The sequence below is a fragment of the Gobio gobio genome (genome assembly GCF_949357685.1).
Source record: "Gobio gobio genome assembly, chromosome: 3".
NCBI lineage: Eukaryota > Metazoa > Chordata > Actinopteri > Cypriniformes > Gobionidae > Gobio > Gobio gobio.
The window spans coordinates 22,548,924-22,565,612 of NC_137099.1; positions in this window are offsets into that span (position 1 = coordinate 22,548,924).

Here is a 16,689-nt window from a genome sequence, read left to right on the forward strand (position 1 = left end):
CATCTTTGGATTTTTTTTATTTGAGGTGTAATTTGTTTAATTTGTCTATGTCCCATTACATTACATGGTGGGGGCGGGGTTTATGACCTTTACTGCATCCAACCACCTGGGGGCGATCGACTTTGCCTTCACTTTTTAGGACTCCACACTTGAAAGGTCACCAACCACCAATACCCACCTCTGCAGTGAATATTTTACACCGGATAGTTTTACAAACTTTCATCAGAGACAACTGGGATTCACTGATAATCCGCTGTTACAAGTGAATGGGGTCAAACCAACTACCTCCCGCCCCGGCCTTCATCCTCCAGTCCCGCCGACATATGGTGCTAACGTCGGCAGTACGTGCCCACCAATGAGTGTAAGTTGCCTTGTGTGCAATAATTATGCTATAATTATAGTAGGTAGTCCACTGTAACTACTACATTTTGCAACCCTCTAACGTGATTCTTTTGTTTATATGCATCAGGATGTTTGACTCATTAGACAAGTAATTTCGACTCGCAGCTTTCCCGCGAGTGGGCGTGGTTTCAGCGCCAACTGTGTGAGAATACTACTTAGTTTTTCAAGATTTTGATTACTTGTTTTATTTACTTGCCGTTTTTTATCACTCAAATGTGACTCGCTGGTTGATAACACATTTTTCTGTGGTGTTACAAACTCAGAGCACATATTTAATATTGCTTTACACGGACTTTAATGAATGATTCAATGACAAATAACAGTCACTTGTCGCCACCTAACGGTCGTTGCGATGTAACTTAATTGATACAATCTTTATTTACTTTCAAAAGGCGATTTATTAGTGTTTATATCCAAACTAATTTATAAGCAGTGCTTTAAGTGGAAAAAATAAAGTGCCGGTACTCACCAAAGGGGGCGGGGCTTTGTTGGGGGCGTGGTTATGGGGGGATTGTTTAGTCAATAATTCAAGAAGGTCCGTATTTTAAAGCTCTTTCTAACTTGTTCTCAGCCTTAGAACTAACATATAGTTCTTGTAATTGTGTAAATATATAATTTGTTACAATAAGGGTTTATTTACAAAGCAAGACCATTGACGGCACCTCATTAGGCTACCATACAGGCCAATGTTCACTTTTGTCTTTCTTTTTTCTAATCAAATAGCAACACAGTTAGAAACTATAGCTGGGTCATTCCTGGTATGCGGTAACATTTTGGCTTCATAAATGTTTGAAAAAAAAGTACATGATTTTCATGTTGTTAGCATTTTACCAAAATGGTGACATGTTTAACTAGTCGGAATACATATTGGTCAAGCTCAGGGACTAAAAAAATAATAATTATGGGTAGATTCATTGTTCGGACACGGGCCGTGAAGGTGTTCCACCCTGTTAGGGACATATACATAGTTATCACAAAATGTTAATAATGTAAATGTTAAACAATAACAAGTTTTTCTTGGATAGTATATGTCCCTTATGCCATCATGGTATTTTTTTTAAATTCTTGAAACAATAACAAAACTATTATTGATGAATAGAATGTCTTGATTATTAAGAACAGGTACTTTTTGTACCCATTTTTGCCAACAGGATGGTAAATAATAATAAAAATGTGTTTAAAAACATATATTGTATATGCTGTTAATGATCCTCACCTCCCAAAATGAAACATAAGTATGCAAAACATTTAACGTTGCTGTCAAATTATTATTTAAAAATGACTCGCCTAACAGGGTGGAAGACCATAACAGTGGATGAGTTTTCCGTCATTGTCCTGCATGATTTGCCATCAGTAATGTGTGGCACTGCACCTATATAACATGGTTTTATATATAATATTTATATATGCATATATGTGTTTATATAATTTGCAATATACACAAAATATGATTTATTCTATTAGAATTTCCACCCTATTAGGTTTATAGATCTAACAGGGCGGAATCAACAGGGTGGAAAATTTTAAGATAAGTTAGCCGTAGCTCTTTGAGGGATCAACGTTTAGCTAACTAACCTTTTACAGATAAACTTTTATAACTATGTCAGATATGTTTTAACATTTTTTTGACCGGACAAACATTCTTCATAACAGAGCCTAACAGGGTGGAACTTTAAGATTGGGACAAGCAGGATAACATTTCAAAAACTAAAAAAAAGGTAGAGGTGAGTTGAAGCTTACTTAATTTTGTACGGTTGAATTCCAGCAGGAAAAACTAATTATGTAATTTCCTGAAAATTGTCTCAATGAAATTGTGGTATTTTTTGGAAGTCGAGAAATACATACTAACAGGGTGGAAGATGACTTCAGGGACACAGTAAATGAAGACAATTGTAAAAAAAAAAAAAAAAAAATAACTATAGTTTCACATGATTTATATGTATAACTAGAGGTAGTTTAGCCTATTCTATAACATCATCTAAAAATATTTTGAGATTTTCATCATTTCATGGTTTATAGTTCTTGTGGAAGTTGATTACTTTGCACTGAGGACATTATAAAATTGAATGCATATATCAATAAAAAGGTGTGCAAAATACGAAATAGTATTTTTAATACCTATTATATCTGTTTAAGTGATAAAGAAGACATACATTTATAATTTAAGCCATTTCTTATGTGACTCATTTTATAGGAAATATGAGTAAGTAAATCATAAAGACAGAAAAGTCACTGTATAACAGGAACGACCCAGCTACAACATGCGGCTGTTGTCATCGGTAGAAGTGGTGCCACTCTTGTCCTCGTCACCGCGGAACAAGTGCTTTGTATTTTAACCATAGATTTTAAACGAGCAGCTATGGTTGCGCGTTTCCAACCCAGTCTCACGTGGCGTTTCACACACCCTCTCCGGACCACTTTAAGTTGTTGACACTGACAGGGGCAAAAGCGACGCATGTGCTTTTCACTTGTAAAACTCAAGGGTGTATGGGTAATGTAGTCTCTGCTCGCAAATGAGCGTACCGGTACGCTAAAAGCACGTTCTGGGCGCACGGAGAGGTGGCGGTACGCTCAAGAGCTATATTTGGAAGTGGCGGTACCGGCGCGTACCGGCCCACTTAAAGCACTGAGTTATAAGCTTTTATTGCAGTACTTCTGTGATAATTTGAATTATTGTAAAACAGTTATCAATTATTGTTTCATACGGTCTAACTTTACATGACTCTGGATCAGCCAAGCACAAACGCAGATTTGAATGTTTGCTGCCTGTGACCGTTAGGCTATATAGTTAGTAGGCCTATACAAAATATATTAGGCTAACTTACTTGTCAAATGTTTAATAGACACATATGAATCGTTGTAATTTAAAAGCGAGGTCGCGTGGGTGTTTGAATAGAGATCAAGATCTTTTAGTGATTAATGAGAAAGTTTTACATTCCGAGTTTACAGAGTTTAATCAGATAGGCTATGTAAACAGTTTTTTCCACATCAATTTATTTGTTATCACATCTATTAAAGTAACGGTTTCTGTTGAGAGTTCGGCCAAAATCTAATTTTATCCCATTTAATTTACCCGAAGTGGTTTGTTTGCTCGGATGATGATCGGTGTGCGGAGAATAAGTTGAGTTGAGCCTGCGCAGAAGCCCCGCCCACACCAAGCCATCATTGGAATGCAATTTAGAACGTGATGTCACAGTGCAGAATGTGCAAGTGTGTGCTTCAATAAATCCATTCTCATTCCTACTTTGCTTACTGACACTTTTCTACTTGTATTTCTCGCGGCATATTTAGCATTTTAAAATGGGTTCATACTTTTCCTGTATTAAAAGTGTAGATGTTTCTGACAGTGTGTACAGTTTACACGAAGAGGAGAAAGGCAAGAGAAAGGGAAAAAACGATAAGACCAGCTCAAGTCAAGGTGAGAAAAAGGACCAGACATGTCCATGTTATTGGAATTTTGAAATAGGGCTGCGCAATATATCGAAATTATCGAAATATCGCAAATGTACATATCGCAATATGCATATCGCAAGGGTACGCAATATCTGAATTAATTTAATAGCCTATGCTACTTCAACATTGTGAAAAGTGTACGTTTTAGGATGACGCATATAGCAGAGAATAGACTGGGCACACGACTGTTACTTATGTGACTTGCTTGACGTTAAAAAGTGTTATTAAAGAAATAACTTGCAAAAAACAACTCCTTGCAGTCTCGTGTTGTCTGCTGTCTGACACACAGACCGAAACGTGCGCACAAGCCGTTCTTTTTTCGTGTCTTGTTTCACACTCGAACTGTCAAATACATACACAGTTGTGTCTTGATGAGTATTCATGTAACGTTAAACACAGTCGGTTATGCTTTAAGTGAAAGATATCAGTTGGGAAAGAAATAGATTTTACGTTACACACTTAAAGCAATATCGTATCGCATATCGAATATCGCATTATTTAACAAGGATATCATATCGCATTTTTCTTCAATATCGCACCGCCCTATTTTGAAATATTTTTTATCTTAAGTTTTCTGGTGGAAACCGTCAAAGTTCCGTTTTTTAAAGTCCAATAAATAAAAAATAATGCACAACTATGAATTGAAAAACTTTACTACAGAATTCGGAAACATACACTTGACAACATTTGACATATAATGAAGATGTTGTTAATTGTGCTAAGCAAATTAATGAATTCTACATTTGAGCAAAAAACCTGAGACTGTGTAATGCTGAACAACCAAACGTTTTATTAACAAATTATTATGTAAGTTACAGTAGTATTTACGCTTACACAAAATACTGTTTTTGCCCCATTGACTTACATTATAACAACATTTTTCGATTGCAAAGCCATGACACCATATAATCATGCATTCTGATTGTTTTACCTTTTGGGAAGAGGTAAAATTTGTAGCTTAGTTTCTGGCTTTATAACAGCATATAAAAGATGAGGGAGAAAAAATTAAAATCTGATGCTGCACAAAAACTAACAATGCATCAAAGCCAATGTTGTTAATCTTTCACATGTCCAAGACTGTGATAAAAGGTAAAAAAAATCACTTTATATTGAAAATAAGTCATTTTGTGTGTTTTTTCCCCAAATCAGTAATATCATTTATGAACTTGGCAATCAAAGAGTAAAAATCCTGTATTTTAGTAGTTTTGATCAGGACTGAGGTTGATTAACAAATTTATGCAAAAAATATTGCAAAAAAATATTTATCTGATAAATCTTTACAGCAGTTTAATTTAGTGGATGTTTTCATCCCGAATATAACGAAAGGGTTGTGAATTTGAACAATACACAAGGTAGGCTAATTAATATTCAGTGACTTGGTAACGTTGTATTCTATCACGATAGCGCGACTTCTATGCTGCTCACCCCTAATCAAAACTCCTAACCTTGGTTGAAAGATTACAGAAGCTAGGTTTAGCTGTAACAATATCCTGGGTAACATATACTATCAACAGTTAATACTATTTTCCACTGTAGAATATGCACTACCGCTGCTAGTTTGTGTGGCTGACGTTAGTTATTTTGCCCCTACTTAAGTTACACTCTGCTTTATGAAAAAGCTTCGTATGTCCCCTTTCTTCTTCTTGGGTGGCATAGCTGATCTACAAAGCAGAAAAAGTGGCAAACATGTGGGCAAAGGGAATATTAAAATGTTTTACTCTGGCCTTTTATGGGGTATGCAGACAGCCCTGGTAACTTATCGTTGTCGTCGACACACCAGCTCGCTTGTCTGCCAGTGTAAGCTTTGACACTCTCCCGTGGGCGTAGCCTGTCCGATACACGCTCCCTCACCCCCTCGGGTTTTCAGCCAATCAAATGACGGCGTTTCTTGTACTGTCGTCCTGGCCGTCGGAATTGATCCCTATAGCAGCACAAATGAGTTCGCTAAAATATTGGTGGGGACAATCTTGTCATCTTAAAATATTGATTGGGACTAGTACCTAGCGTCAACCCCTAAACCTACGCCCATGAACAGAGAACAGAGCATTCCTGCATGTGCACACTGAACGACAACTGAGAAAGCGGAATGCACAAATTAGAATGCACCAAAAACTTACTTCATAATTTACAGCAAGCTTAGTTGTAATATGAGTATCCAGTAATAAAAATGGTTATGCAATCTTTTATTAATAGTATTTAATTAAAACCATATTTTTCTTGATATGATTTCCCTCTTTAGATCAGACTTCTCAGCATGTCACCAGTACCAGTGAGCCTGAAGTCCTCCCCATTGCAGAGGAACCTGGTGATGCTGAAGTCAATGACGAGTGGAGTGATGACGTCTTCCAGGATTTAGTCGGAGATTTGTCCGAATGGAGTGCCGATGTCCTTTACTCTTTCAGCTGTGTCTTATCGGACTTTAATGACAATACCCTCCAAACTCGTGTTGCGACTGACTTGAGTGTTGACATCCCCCAAGCTACAGTCTGTGCCACATCCGACTACCGAGTTCCAATCCGTGATGTGGCCGACTATAGAGCCAATGTCCCTCGAGTTCCAATCCGTGATGTGGCCGACTATAGAGCCAATGTCCCTCGAGTTCCAGTCTGTGTAGTGGCTGACTGCAGCGTGGACTTCCCCCAAGTCCCAGTCCGTGCCATTTCAGACTGTAGAGTCGATGCCTCCCATGCATCAGTCGGACCAACAGAGGACACTGTATCACCTCAGTTGAGTCAACCAGAGGATTATGAGATTTTTGGTAAGTTGACTGTCATGACTCAAAACCCAATACAGATAAACTTTTGATATAATATCTGTCTTTACTCATGTCAACTCCTATTTTTCTTTTAACAGACGTCAATTCATCCAGCTATGAAATCGTCAGGAAGCTCAGTGAAGGACGCTTTGGATGTGTTTATGCAGGGATTCGCTTGACAGATGGCCTTAAGGTATCACTTTTTTGACTTGCAATATCTTTTTAACAAATTTTTTCTCACTCTCCTTAGTGTATCTTATGTTCATTACTTGAACTCTCAGACCTGTTTAAATTGTTAGACATGCTTTACATGCTTAGAGTTTAAATTCATGAAACTGATCATGTCTGTTCAAGGTTAATGACTGAAATAATATGAACTCTGCTCACTTATTAATTGTAAATAATTCTAACAGAATTCCATTTTTTGTTTTGTTGATCAGGTGGCACTGAAATTCGTTGAAAACATGGATATAGAATGGATCGACATTGTAAGTACTCTGTTTCTCTCAGTCAATTTTTCAATAGACAAACTGATAATTGTCAGTAGTTGAGGACTGGTCTACATCCGTTCTCCATATAAGCTCATAAGAATTGTCTTTCTTCTAGGAGGGTTATCCTGAACCAGTTCCACAAGAGATCGGTCTGCTAATTCTTGCCAACAAAGGCCCCAGGGTGCCCCAGATCATTCAGCTTGTGGACTGGGATGAGCAGCCTGAACAATACATTGTGGTTCTAGAGAGGCCTGCACCTTGTGAGGATTTGATTGAATTTCTAGAACGCCACGGAGGCACCATCGAAGAGGACATGGCATCATTTATCATGAATCAGGCAGTACTTGCTGCCCAGACTTGCTGCCAACGTGGTGTGCTGCACCGCAGTATAACACTGGAAAACTTGCTGATTATCCCGGACACCCTGGAAGTCAAACTAATTGACTTTGGGTGCGGCGAAATCCTGACCGACGCGGGATACACGTCCTTTGCTGGTATGTATTATCCCTTAGAGCTGTCTTAATCTTTGGTGGAGAGTTAGAGGCTGTTTGACTTGAATGATTCAAGGTCTTAAAAAAGCACCATGTAATGGGATCCACCATTGTGAATCAATAGCATCAAATAATCTCTTGCATGCTAATGACTACCTAGTCAAAATGTTGCTTTAATACAAACTTACACATCAGACATAATCTCTTTCTTTCAGGCTCAAAACAATACTGCCCCCCAGAGTATGATATAAACGGCGAGTATCACGGGGAACCGGCGACAGTTTGGTCGCTTGGGATACTTCTGTTTGGACTGCTGTGTGGGAAATTTCCGGAGTCAGACGACTTGGAGGAGCTCAATGATACGATATGGTCCAAAGATGGTTTCTCACAAGGTAAGATCTTCATTCAGGACACTTGTAATTCTAATTCATACAAAATAGAACAAAGTAATAAAAAAATAGTCGTGTGAGTAATGCAGTAACATTTGGATCTTTCAGCTTAGACTCTTAATCAAAGAGAGCAGATGCGAAGTTTAGGGCAATAATAGGACTTCTCTTATCTTTCTTCACAGAATGCTGCGAATTACTTTGCTCACTCCTGCAAAGAAACCCAGAGAAACGGCTTGAATTGGTCGATGTCTGTCTCCACGACTGGTTTAAGTATTTTTATTGTCAGCCTCAGGATAAGGAGATTATTGGTAAGTTTACTGTCAAAACTCCAACATGATACAAGACAAACAAAAGTTTGATACAATATCTGCCTCAACTCAGGCACAAAGCAGTTTTCATTTCAATCATCTTGTTTTTCTTTAAACAGACATCAATTTGTGCAGCTATGAGATCGTCAGGAAGCTCGGCGAAGGAGGCTTTGGAAGGGTTTATGCGGGCATTCGCTTGACAGATGGCCTTGAGGTATGACTTATTTTACTTGCATTACTTATCTATCAATGTGCTCTTGCCCTGTCTTATACTCAAATCACTGTCTTCTTTTCAAGCATTCTTAGTGTATCTTATGTTTACTACTTAGAGCACTTGACCTCTCAGACCTGTTTAAATTGTTAGACATGCTCTACATGCTTAGAATTTAAATTCATGAAACTGATCATGTCTGTTCAAGGTTAATGACTGAAATTATGTGAACTCTGCACACATATTGTAATTAATATTAACACAAATCTATTTTTTGTTTTGTTGATCAGGTGGCACTGAAATTCGTTGACAAGGTGGATATAGAATGGATCGACATTGTAAGTTCTCTGTTTCTCTCAGTTAATTTTTCAATAGACAAACTGATAATTGTCAGTAGTTGAGGACTGGTCTACATCCGTTCTCCATATAAGCTCATAAGAATTGTCTTTCTTCTAGGAGGGTTATCCTGAACCAGTTCCACAGGAGATCGGTCTGCTAATTCTTGCCAACAAAGGCCCCAGGGTGCCCCAGATCATCCAGCTTCTGGACTGGGATGAGCAGCCTGAACAATGCATTATGGTTCTAGAGAAGCCTGCACCCTGTGAGGACTTGTTTGAATTTCTAGAACGCCACGGAGGCACCATCGAAGAGGACATGGCATCAGTTATCATGTATCAGGCAGTACTTGCTGCCCAGACTTGCTGTCAACGTGGTGTGCTGCACCGCGATATAAAACTGGAAAACTTGTTGATTAACCCAAACACCCAGGAAGTCAAACTGATAGACTTTGGGTGCGGCGAAATCCTGACCAAGGCGGGATACACATCCTTTTCTGGTATGTATTATCCCTCAAATCTATAAGGTTTGTCTGAAACTTTGATGACGAGTTAGGGGCCATTAACAGGACAAAATCTCTTTCTTCCAGGCACAAAACAGTACTGTCCCCCAGAGTATGATAGAAACGGCGAGTATCACGGGGAACCGGCGACAGTTTGGTCACTTGGGGTACTCCTGTTTGGACTGCTGTGTCAGGAATTTCCAGAGTCAGAAGATTTGGAGGAGCTCAATGATATGATATGGTCCAAACATGGCTTATCACAAGGTGAGATCTTCATTTCAGCAATGGACACTTGTAATTCTAAATCATACAAAATATTTTAATAATAAGACAATAATAATCTTCTTCTTATTATTATTATATTTAATAATCATAAATCTCTCCTGTCTTTCTGCACAGAATGCTGTGAACTTCTTTGCTCTTGTCTGCAAATTGACCCAGAGAAGCGGATTGAATTGAAAAATGTCAGTCTCCACAACTGGTTTAAGTACTATATTTATTAATTTCATTAAGCAAAAATCAGCACCAAAGGACCGGACAGGCCGCCCCAGCTCCAGAACTTCCTGTCCCCACACACCAATGCGTAACCCGCATTGATGTACGGGTACTATCCAGGCAGACACGACCTGTTCATGCCAAAGAAGAACCTCAAAGAGGAACAAAGATGGCTTGTCACAAGGTGCGATCTACATTTCTACAAAGATTACTTGTAATTATGTATCTGACAAAATAGAGAAAAGAAGAAAAAAAAGACAGTCATGTGGAAAATGCAGTAATTTGACTCTCGAGAGCAGGTATAAAGTTTAAGGTGGTAATCAGACGTCTCTCCCATCTGTCTCCACAGAATGCTGCCAGTTCATTAGCTTCTGTCCCCATACACCAATGCACACCCTGCATTGATGTACGGGTACTATCCAGGCAGACACGACCTGTTCATGCCAAAGAAGAACCTCAAAGAGGAACAAAGATGGCTTCTCACAAGGTGAGATCTACATTTCTACAAAGATTACTTGTAATTATGTATCTGACAAAATAGAGAGAAGAAAAAAAAAAGACAGTCATGTGGAAAATGCAGTAATTTGACTCTCGAGTGCAGGTATAGACCTGTTTAGACCAAGTTTAAGGTGGTAATCAGACGTCTCTCCCATCTGTCTCCACAGAATGCTGCCAGTTCATTAGCTTCTGTCCCCATATTCCAGGGGTGTCCAAACTTTTTTCTTTTTTAAAGAGGGCCAGATTCGATGTTGTGGACACACCCGGGGGCCGGTTCTTTTTCATATATATATATCTGTCTCTGATGCAGAAAAGTTAGTTCATGCATTTATGACCTCTAGACTAGAATACAGTAATGCACTACTAGCTGGCTGTCCTGCCTCCTCAATAAACAAGCTACAATCAGTCCAAAATGCAGCTGCTAGAGTTCTTACTAGGTCAAGAAAATATGATCACATAACACCAATTCTAACATCTCTGGTTACCTGTTAAGTTTCGTATCAATTATAAAGTATTGCTACTGACCTATAAGGCCCTAAATGGTTTAGCTCCTGTGTATTTAACTGATCTTCCTTCCTAAAGGAGGAAGAACATTTTCATATTTGGCACCTAAACTATGGAATAGCCTTCCTAATAATGTTTGGGGCTCAGACTCACTCCTCCAGTTTAAATCTAGATTAAAGACGCATCTCTTTAGCCAGGCATTCACATGATGCATCTCCTAACCTTGTACTCTATAGTTATATCAATGCACATGATCGTCTTTGCTTAATGCCTTGAACAGCAGCTACGCTAATTATTTTTCTGTTCTGTTTTATCTCGTGACGCCCATCTCGAGGTAACTAGAGAGTCCGTGAGCTCCAGTCTGAATCCAGCTTCTCGTAAAGACTTCAGATGACCAACATCTGTGAAGAGACGACTCAACTCCTGCAAGGACTGCAGATGACGCAGCTCTGCATCAACACGCACTCATGCTCATCTCTATATACCCTATTCATTAAAAACATGTATTCTTATTTCTGTGCCATAGTTATTATATTGATTAATAATAGATAGTTAGCTAATCTGTGTCCTTTGTATATGTGCATTTCTAAAATTGCATAACATGTACAAATCAATTTAAATTGTAATGTAGATGCATTTTCTGTGAAGCTGCTTTGAAACGATATGTATCGTGAAAAGCGCTATACAAATAAATTTGAATTGAATTGAATAATAATCAAGCAGTGAAATCACCATTTCCATAACAGCCTCATTTGTAAAACAAAAAAATAATATACTCATGGCAAAGTTCTTTTCTGTTCTTCACATAGGGGTAAAAAGACGTTCAAAATACAAAAATCCTTGCACATTTACATGAATATAAATATGTGCTGCGTGCTTTTCTCTCAATTACAAAAACACAACAAAAATTACAGTGGTGTGAAAACAACAGTTAAGAAAGCATCTGATCACAGCGACGAGGATATGTTTGCACCAGTTCTGCAATTCAGCACTCCAGTCAAATCATGTCACGTTTAATATAGCATTTTATTCAAAAAAAGTTCATGTTTTAACTCAACGGACTGAACAGAAGAACCGGAGAAGATTCCACGTAAAAAAAAAGGCAGAGCCACAGATCACACCTACCTATTATGTAATTGCCAGGGACTATTAGTTCAAAGGTGTGAGCTGGAGTGAATCTTCCCTAAAAGTTAGCTTTGGCAAGCTATTTCAAATTCCCAAAACGAACTCCAAACAAACTTGTTTTAGCCTGATTTTGTTCTAAATGACGTCAATCGCTTTTTTCACAGTTTTCAAGAAAAGTTTAACTCGATGAAGTTTAAAAGCTCCAAGGTAAAACTTTTAAAGCCAGAGCGGCAGTGGTTCATGTGGTTCATGTAGGTTGTCTACAAACCGGAAGGTTTCACCGCACGTTTACATGTTACCACTGTTCCACAGAAGACACTACTAAAGTGTCTTAAATCATCTGTATATCACTCAAGCTGATGGTTCCATGGGGGTTAATGCAAAGCTCTTGTATGTTCTATTAATCATGAATTAATCAACCCCGCCAAAGATAAACTAAAGTTTTTTGCCAAAGTGGTCCTGTCTGAACTAGGAATTTGTGCTCTTCATTTAACCCATCCAAGTGCACACACACAGTAGTGAACACACACCCAGAGCAGTGGGCGGCCATATTGCTGCGGTGCCCGGGGAGCAGTTGAGGGTTCGGTGCCTTGCTCAAGAGTCTCACCTCAGTCATGGTATTGAGGGTAGAGGAGAGCACTGGTTATTCACTCTCCCCACGACAATTCCTGCCGGACCTGAGACTCAACCTTTGGGTTACAAGGCCGACTCTCTAACCATTAGGCCACGACTGCCCCATGTTATATATAAAGGAAAAATGATCAGATATTTGACAAACAGAGATGAGGATTATAAAGGGGATATAATATAATTTCCTGTTTTTGTTATGTTCTCTTCATGAATTTCAGTTGACTGAAATTTTACTTCCTGGAAGTAGCTACACCAATGCAGCTTAGACATCAGCACAATAATAGGATATAGATACAGTATTTTAACATTGAACATGTTGACACTAAATCATGTAATAGGAGGAAATGTATTTATTTTCATGTTAGATATAGCCTAAAGGGTTTGTGAAAAGAATAGTTAATAAAATGTATTCAGACAACTTCAGCTTTGATCCTGCTCTGTAGACATCAGACTCTTGAATATTACACATGGTTTCACAGACAGGGCTCAGATTAAGCCAGGATTAGGCCTTAGTTAAATTAGGACATTTAAGTAGTTTTTTTTAAACGTGCCTTAGAAAAAAAAAAACATTCCTGATGTGCATCTTGAGACAAAACAATGACACTGGCATATTTTAAGATATGTCTGTGCAAGTTGTTTTCAGTGAAGAGAGCTCAAACATACATTTTATTCTGTGACTAGCCTTTAAACCTTGTCTGTGAAACCAGTAATTTTAAGCATCATCAATAATATGTAAAGCATAAAAAGCACGACGGTCCACACCAGTTTTAAGACAAAATTATGCCAATGCTTACTAGACGGAGTGTCCAATCCTGCTCCTCGAGGGGCACAGTAATACAGATGTATTTTATGTCGTAGAATAAAGCGTGAAAGTCTCTTGAGCTCGTGTTCACCACAGACTTCATTTCAGCCATTTAACCAAAACCCCATTCAAAAAACCCATTGACTTAGAAAATGCTAACTCATTTCCACATTTTGGCCTAGAAAGTGATGTCATACCTGTCCCACTCCTCGGCAGATAGCAAATATTCTTTCAAAAGCTACACTCAATGCTGCGCTGCTTAGCGCTCTTGGGAACGTCTTTTAACGTGACCAGCAGTGAATATAGTGTGTAAACACGTCAATGGAATTGACCCGGAGGTATTATAGCCTCGGTTGGTGACGTCAGCCGAGCGCACCTGCTACACAAGGCTATACATAGATGAGCCCCAGCTGCTTCACTTCAGGTCTTTTGTTTTCAGACCACTCTGTGTATGTGTGCGTCAAAAAATCTCTCTCTCTTTATCTGACTACAGATCTTTGTTTGGAGTTAGATTTCAACTGGCAGTGTGCAGATTTTCTCTTTCTCATCTCACAAGTGAAAGGAGTTCAAATCTAAGAAAAATGAGTCAACAACAAAGTAAACGATGTGTCCCTCCATGTTCTTTTCCTATGCAGAAATGGATACACACACTTACTGCTTTGTTTGTTTGGGAGAAGAGCACACGGCTGCTGCATTGGAGCAGGCCGAGTGCGAGCACTGCTAGTTATTCACAGTTAAAATGCTTTGTGCTTGTCTGCTTTGGCTGACGAACAAGATACGGTCCGTCCCTTTCGCTTGCTCATTCACCAGATCTATATGTTCTTTCGTGTGATTCCGAAGCGCGCCCCGGTGCTTCTTCGGGTCATGCAGGGGATGATGAGGAATCTCTTGTAGTCAAGACCACCTGATCCGAGATCAAGTCGAGACCAAGACCAATGTGTGTTGAGACCTAGACAAGACCAAGGCAGGATGAGACCGAGTCAAGACCAGACCAGCACATTACCACCTGAGAAATGACTTATAACTTATAGTAAATTACTTAGAATAAATATAATTAGAATAATACACTGTCCCAGCAGTTGTGGTCTTGACCGGTCTTGAAACAAAATCCTGAGTCCACTTAGTCTGAGACCAAGACAAGACAGAGAACAAATGTGGTTGAGACCGAGACAAGACCAAGACCGGTCTCGAGTACTACAACACTATCTCTTGGGTCTGTGGACTTCGAGCAGCCAACCCCTGAGCGTTCCTTGCACGACAATGAATCCGTCGAGGAATTAATCGAGGTGGTTACTCGCATGGTGGCTAGATTACAGCTTGACTGGCCTTGCGAAAAAGAGACCCCCAAACGTAGTAAGCTAGAGGATAGGTTTCTATCAAAGTCATGGAGAAAACTTTGGGTTACTTACGTAACCCCGGTTCTCTGATAACATGAGTGAAGTATCTCACTATGGGAACGCCTCTGGGCGTGACAGATCTGGAAGCACCAATTACACCACGTCTGTCAGCTGACAGACCAATCACGACAGTGATGTGGGAGTCCCTCCTCCCTATATATAGCACTGTCATTGGTCCCTACTTCATTCTTAGCAAATCTCTTCTCCGTGCACTGCAAGGAGGGAAGTGCGGTGAGATACTTCACTCATGTTATCAGAGAACCGGGGTTACGTAAGTAACCTAAAGTTCTCTTTCAAACATTCGCTGGGATATGGACAACTCCCATATTGCAGATATGCTGTCCGAAGCAGGCATGTCTACCAACTCAGTGATGTAGGCTTTAACATAACACAACACCCGTACTTTTCACGAATAGAACAGGAATGTATGTGTACAAAATCAAACACCTCAAAGAGTGTTATACACTTAGGACGGAATGAGCCAACGATGGCTCAGAGACATCCAGTCTATAAAATCGGACAAATGTGTGAGGCGATGCCCAACTCGCAGCTGCGCAAACGTCCTGAACTGAAACGCCCTTAAACAGTGCCCATGAGGTGGCCAAACCTCTGGTAGAATGAGCCTTCAGCCCCTCTGGAGGACAAAGACCCTTGCTATTATAACTTGTTATAATAGCTTCCACTACCCAGTGGGACAGGCGCTGTCATGAAATAGGTTTACCCTTATGAGAATCAGCCCAAGAAACAAATAACTGATCACTGTTCCTTAGTGCTTTCGTTCTGTTCACATAGTGACGCAATGCACGGACAGGGCACAGGCAATGAAGCCTTTCATCCTCTAACGAGGAAAAAGGCTGTGGATGGAAAGCCAGTAAATCCACCTGTTTACAAGCGAGAGCTGATTCGCTCACCTTAGGCACGGACGCTGGATTCGTTTTCAAAGTTACCCTTGAGTAATCCATAGCGAACTGCATACAGGAGTTATGAACCGATAAAGCGTGAAGTTCACTAATCCGCTTCACAGTCGAAAGAGCCAATAATAAAGCAGGCTTTGAAACCTTGTGCAGACGCCGCGCACCCCTCATAAACCTGCACACAAGCGGGTGTTGACCTATAGTATTTTTGTCAATTCCCACATGACATGCAGAAATTGCAGCAAGATAAACCTTAACGGTTGAAAATGCTCTGTCCTTATCCAAAAGTTCCTGCAGAAAACATATGTCCATGACAGAACAGAGAAAAGGGACGATGTGTCTGCTAGTGCACCATTGTTCAAACACTCTCCACTTCTTATCATATACAGAGCGCGTTGAAGCTGCACGAGCATTCTGAATAGTTTCAATCACCCTCGCAGGCAAACCCGTAACACTTAAGTTTAACCTCTCACGGGCTAGGCCCAGAGTGTCACGGCGTGAAAGTTCTAGATAGCACAGATATGAGTGTACAGTATCAAAATCTAAACTAATTGATTGTACATTTATTTTCCAGTTTATTTTCTATATACATCTAGTGCAGTGGTTGAGTGGCCCTCGACCCCCATCACTCCATGTCAAAATCTCTATTTCATATATTTAGAATGTATTAAACACACAGTAAATGGACAAAGCTTATAATAAAATAAGAAATAATACAATTTCTTCTAGAATACAACATATTGTTTTTTCACTTTCAGTGCCAATTATTTTTTCAATAAAACTTAAACATGCTTAATTAAAACACTTCAATTAGTCCAAGCAAGGATGATTCTAAGTAAATAAAATTAAACGAAACAATATCACATGTTGATGCCTTTGTTACTCGTGTTGATATGATTATTTAAAATATTTAATATAAGATGTTGACACATAACTGACTAGATTTTATTTCCACATGTGAAAGTAACACGTGCATGCGGAGCTCG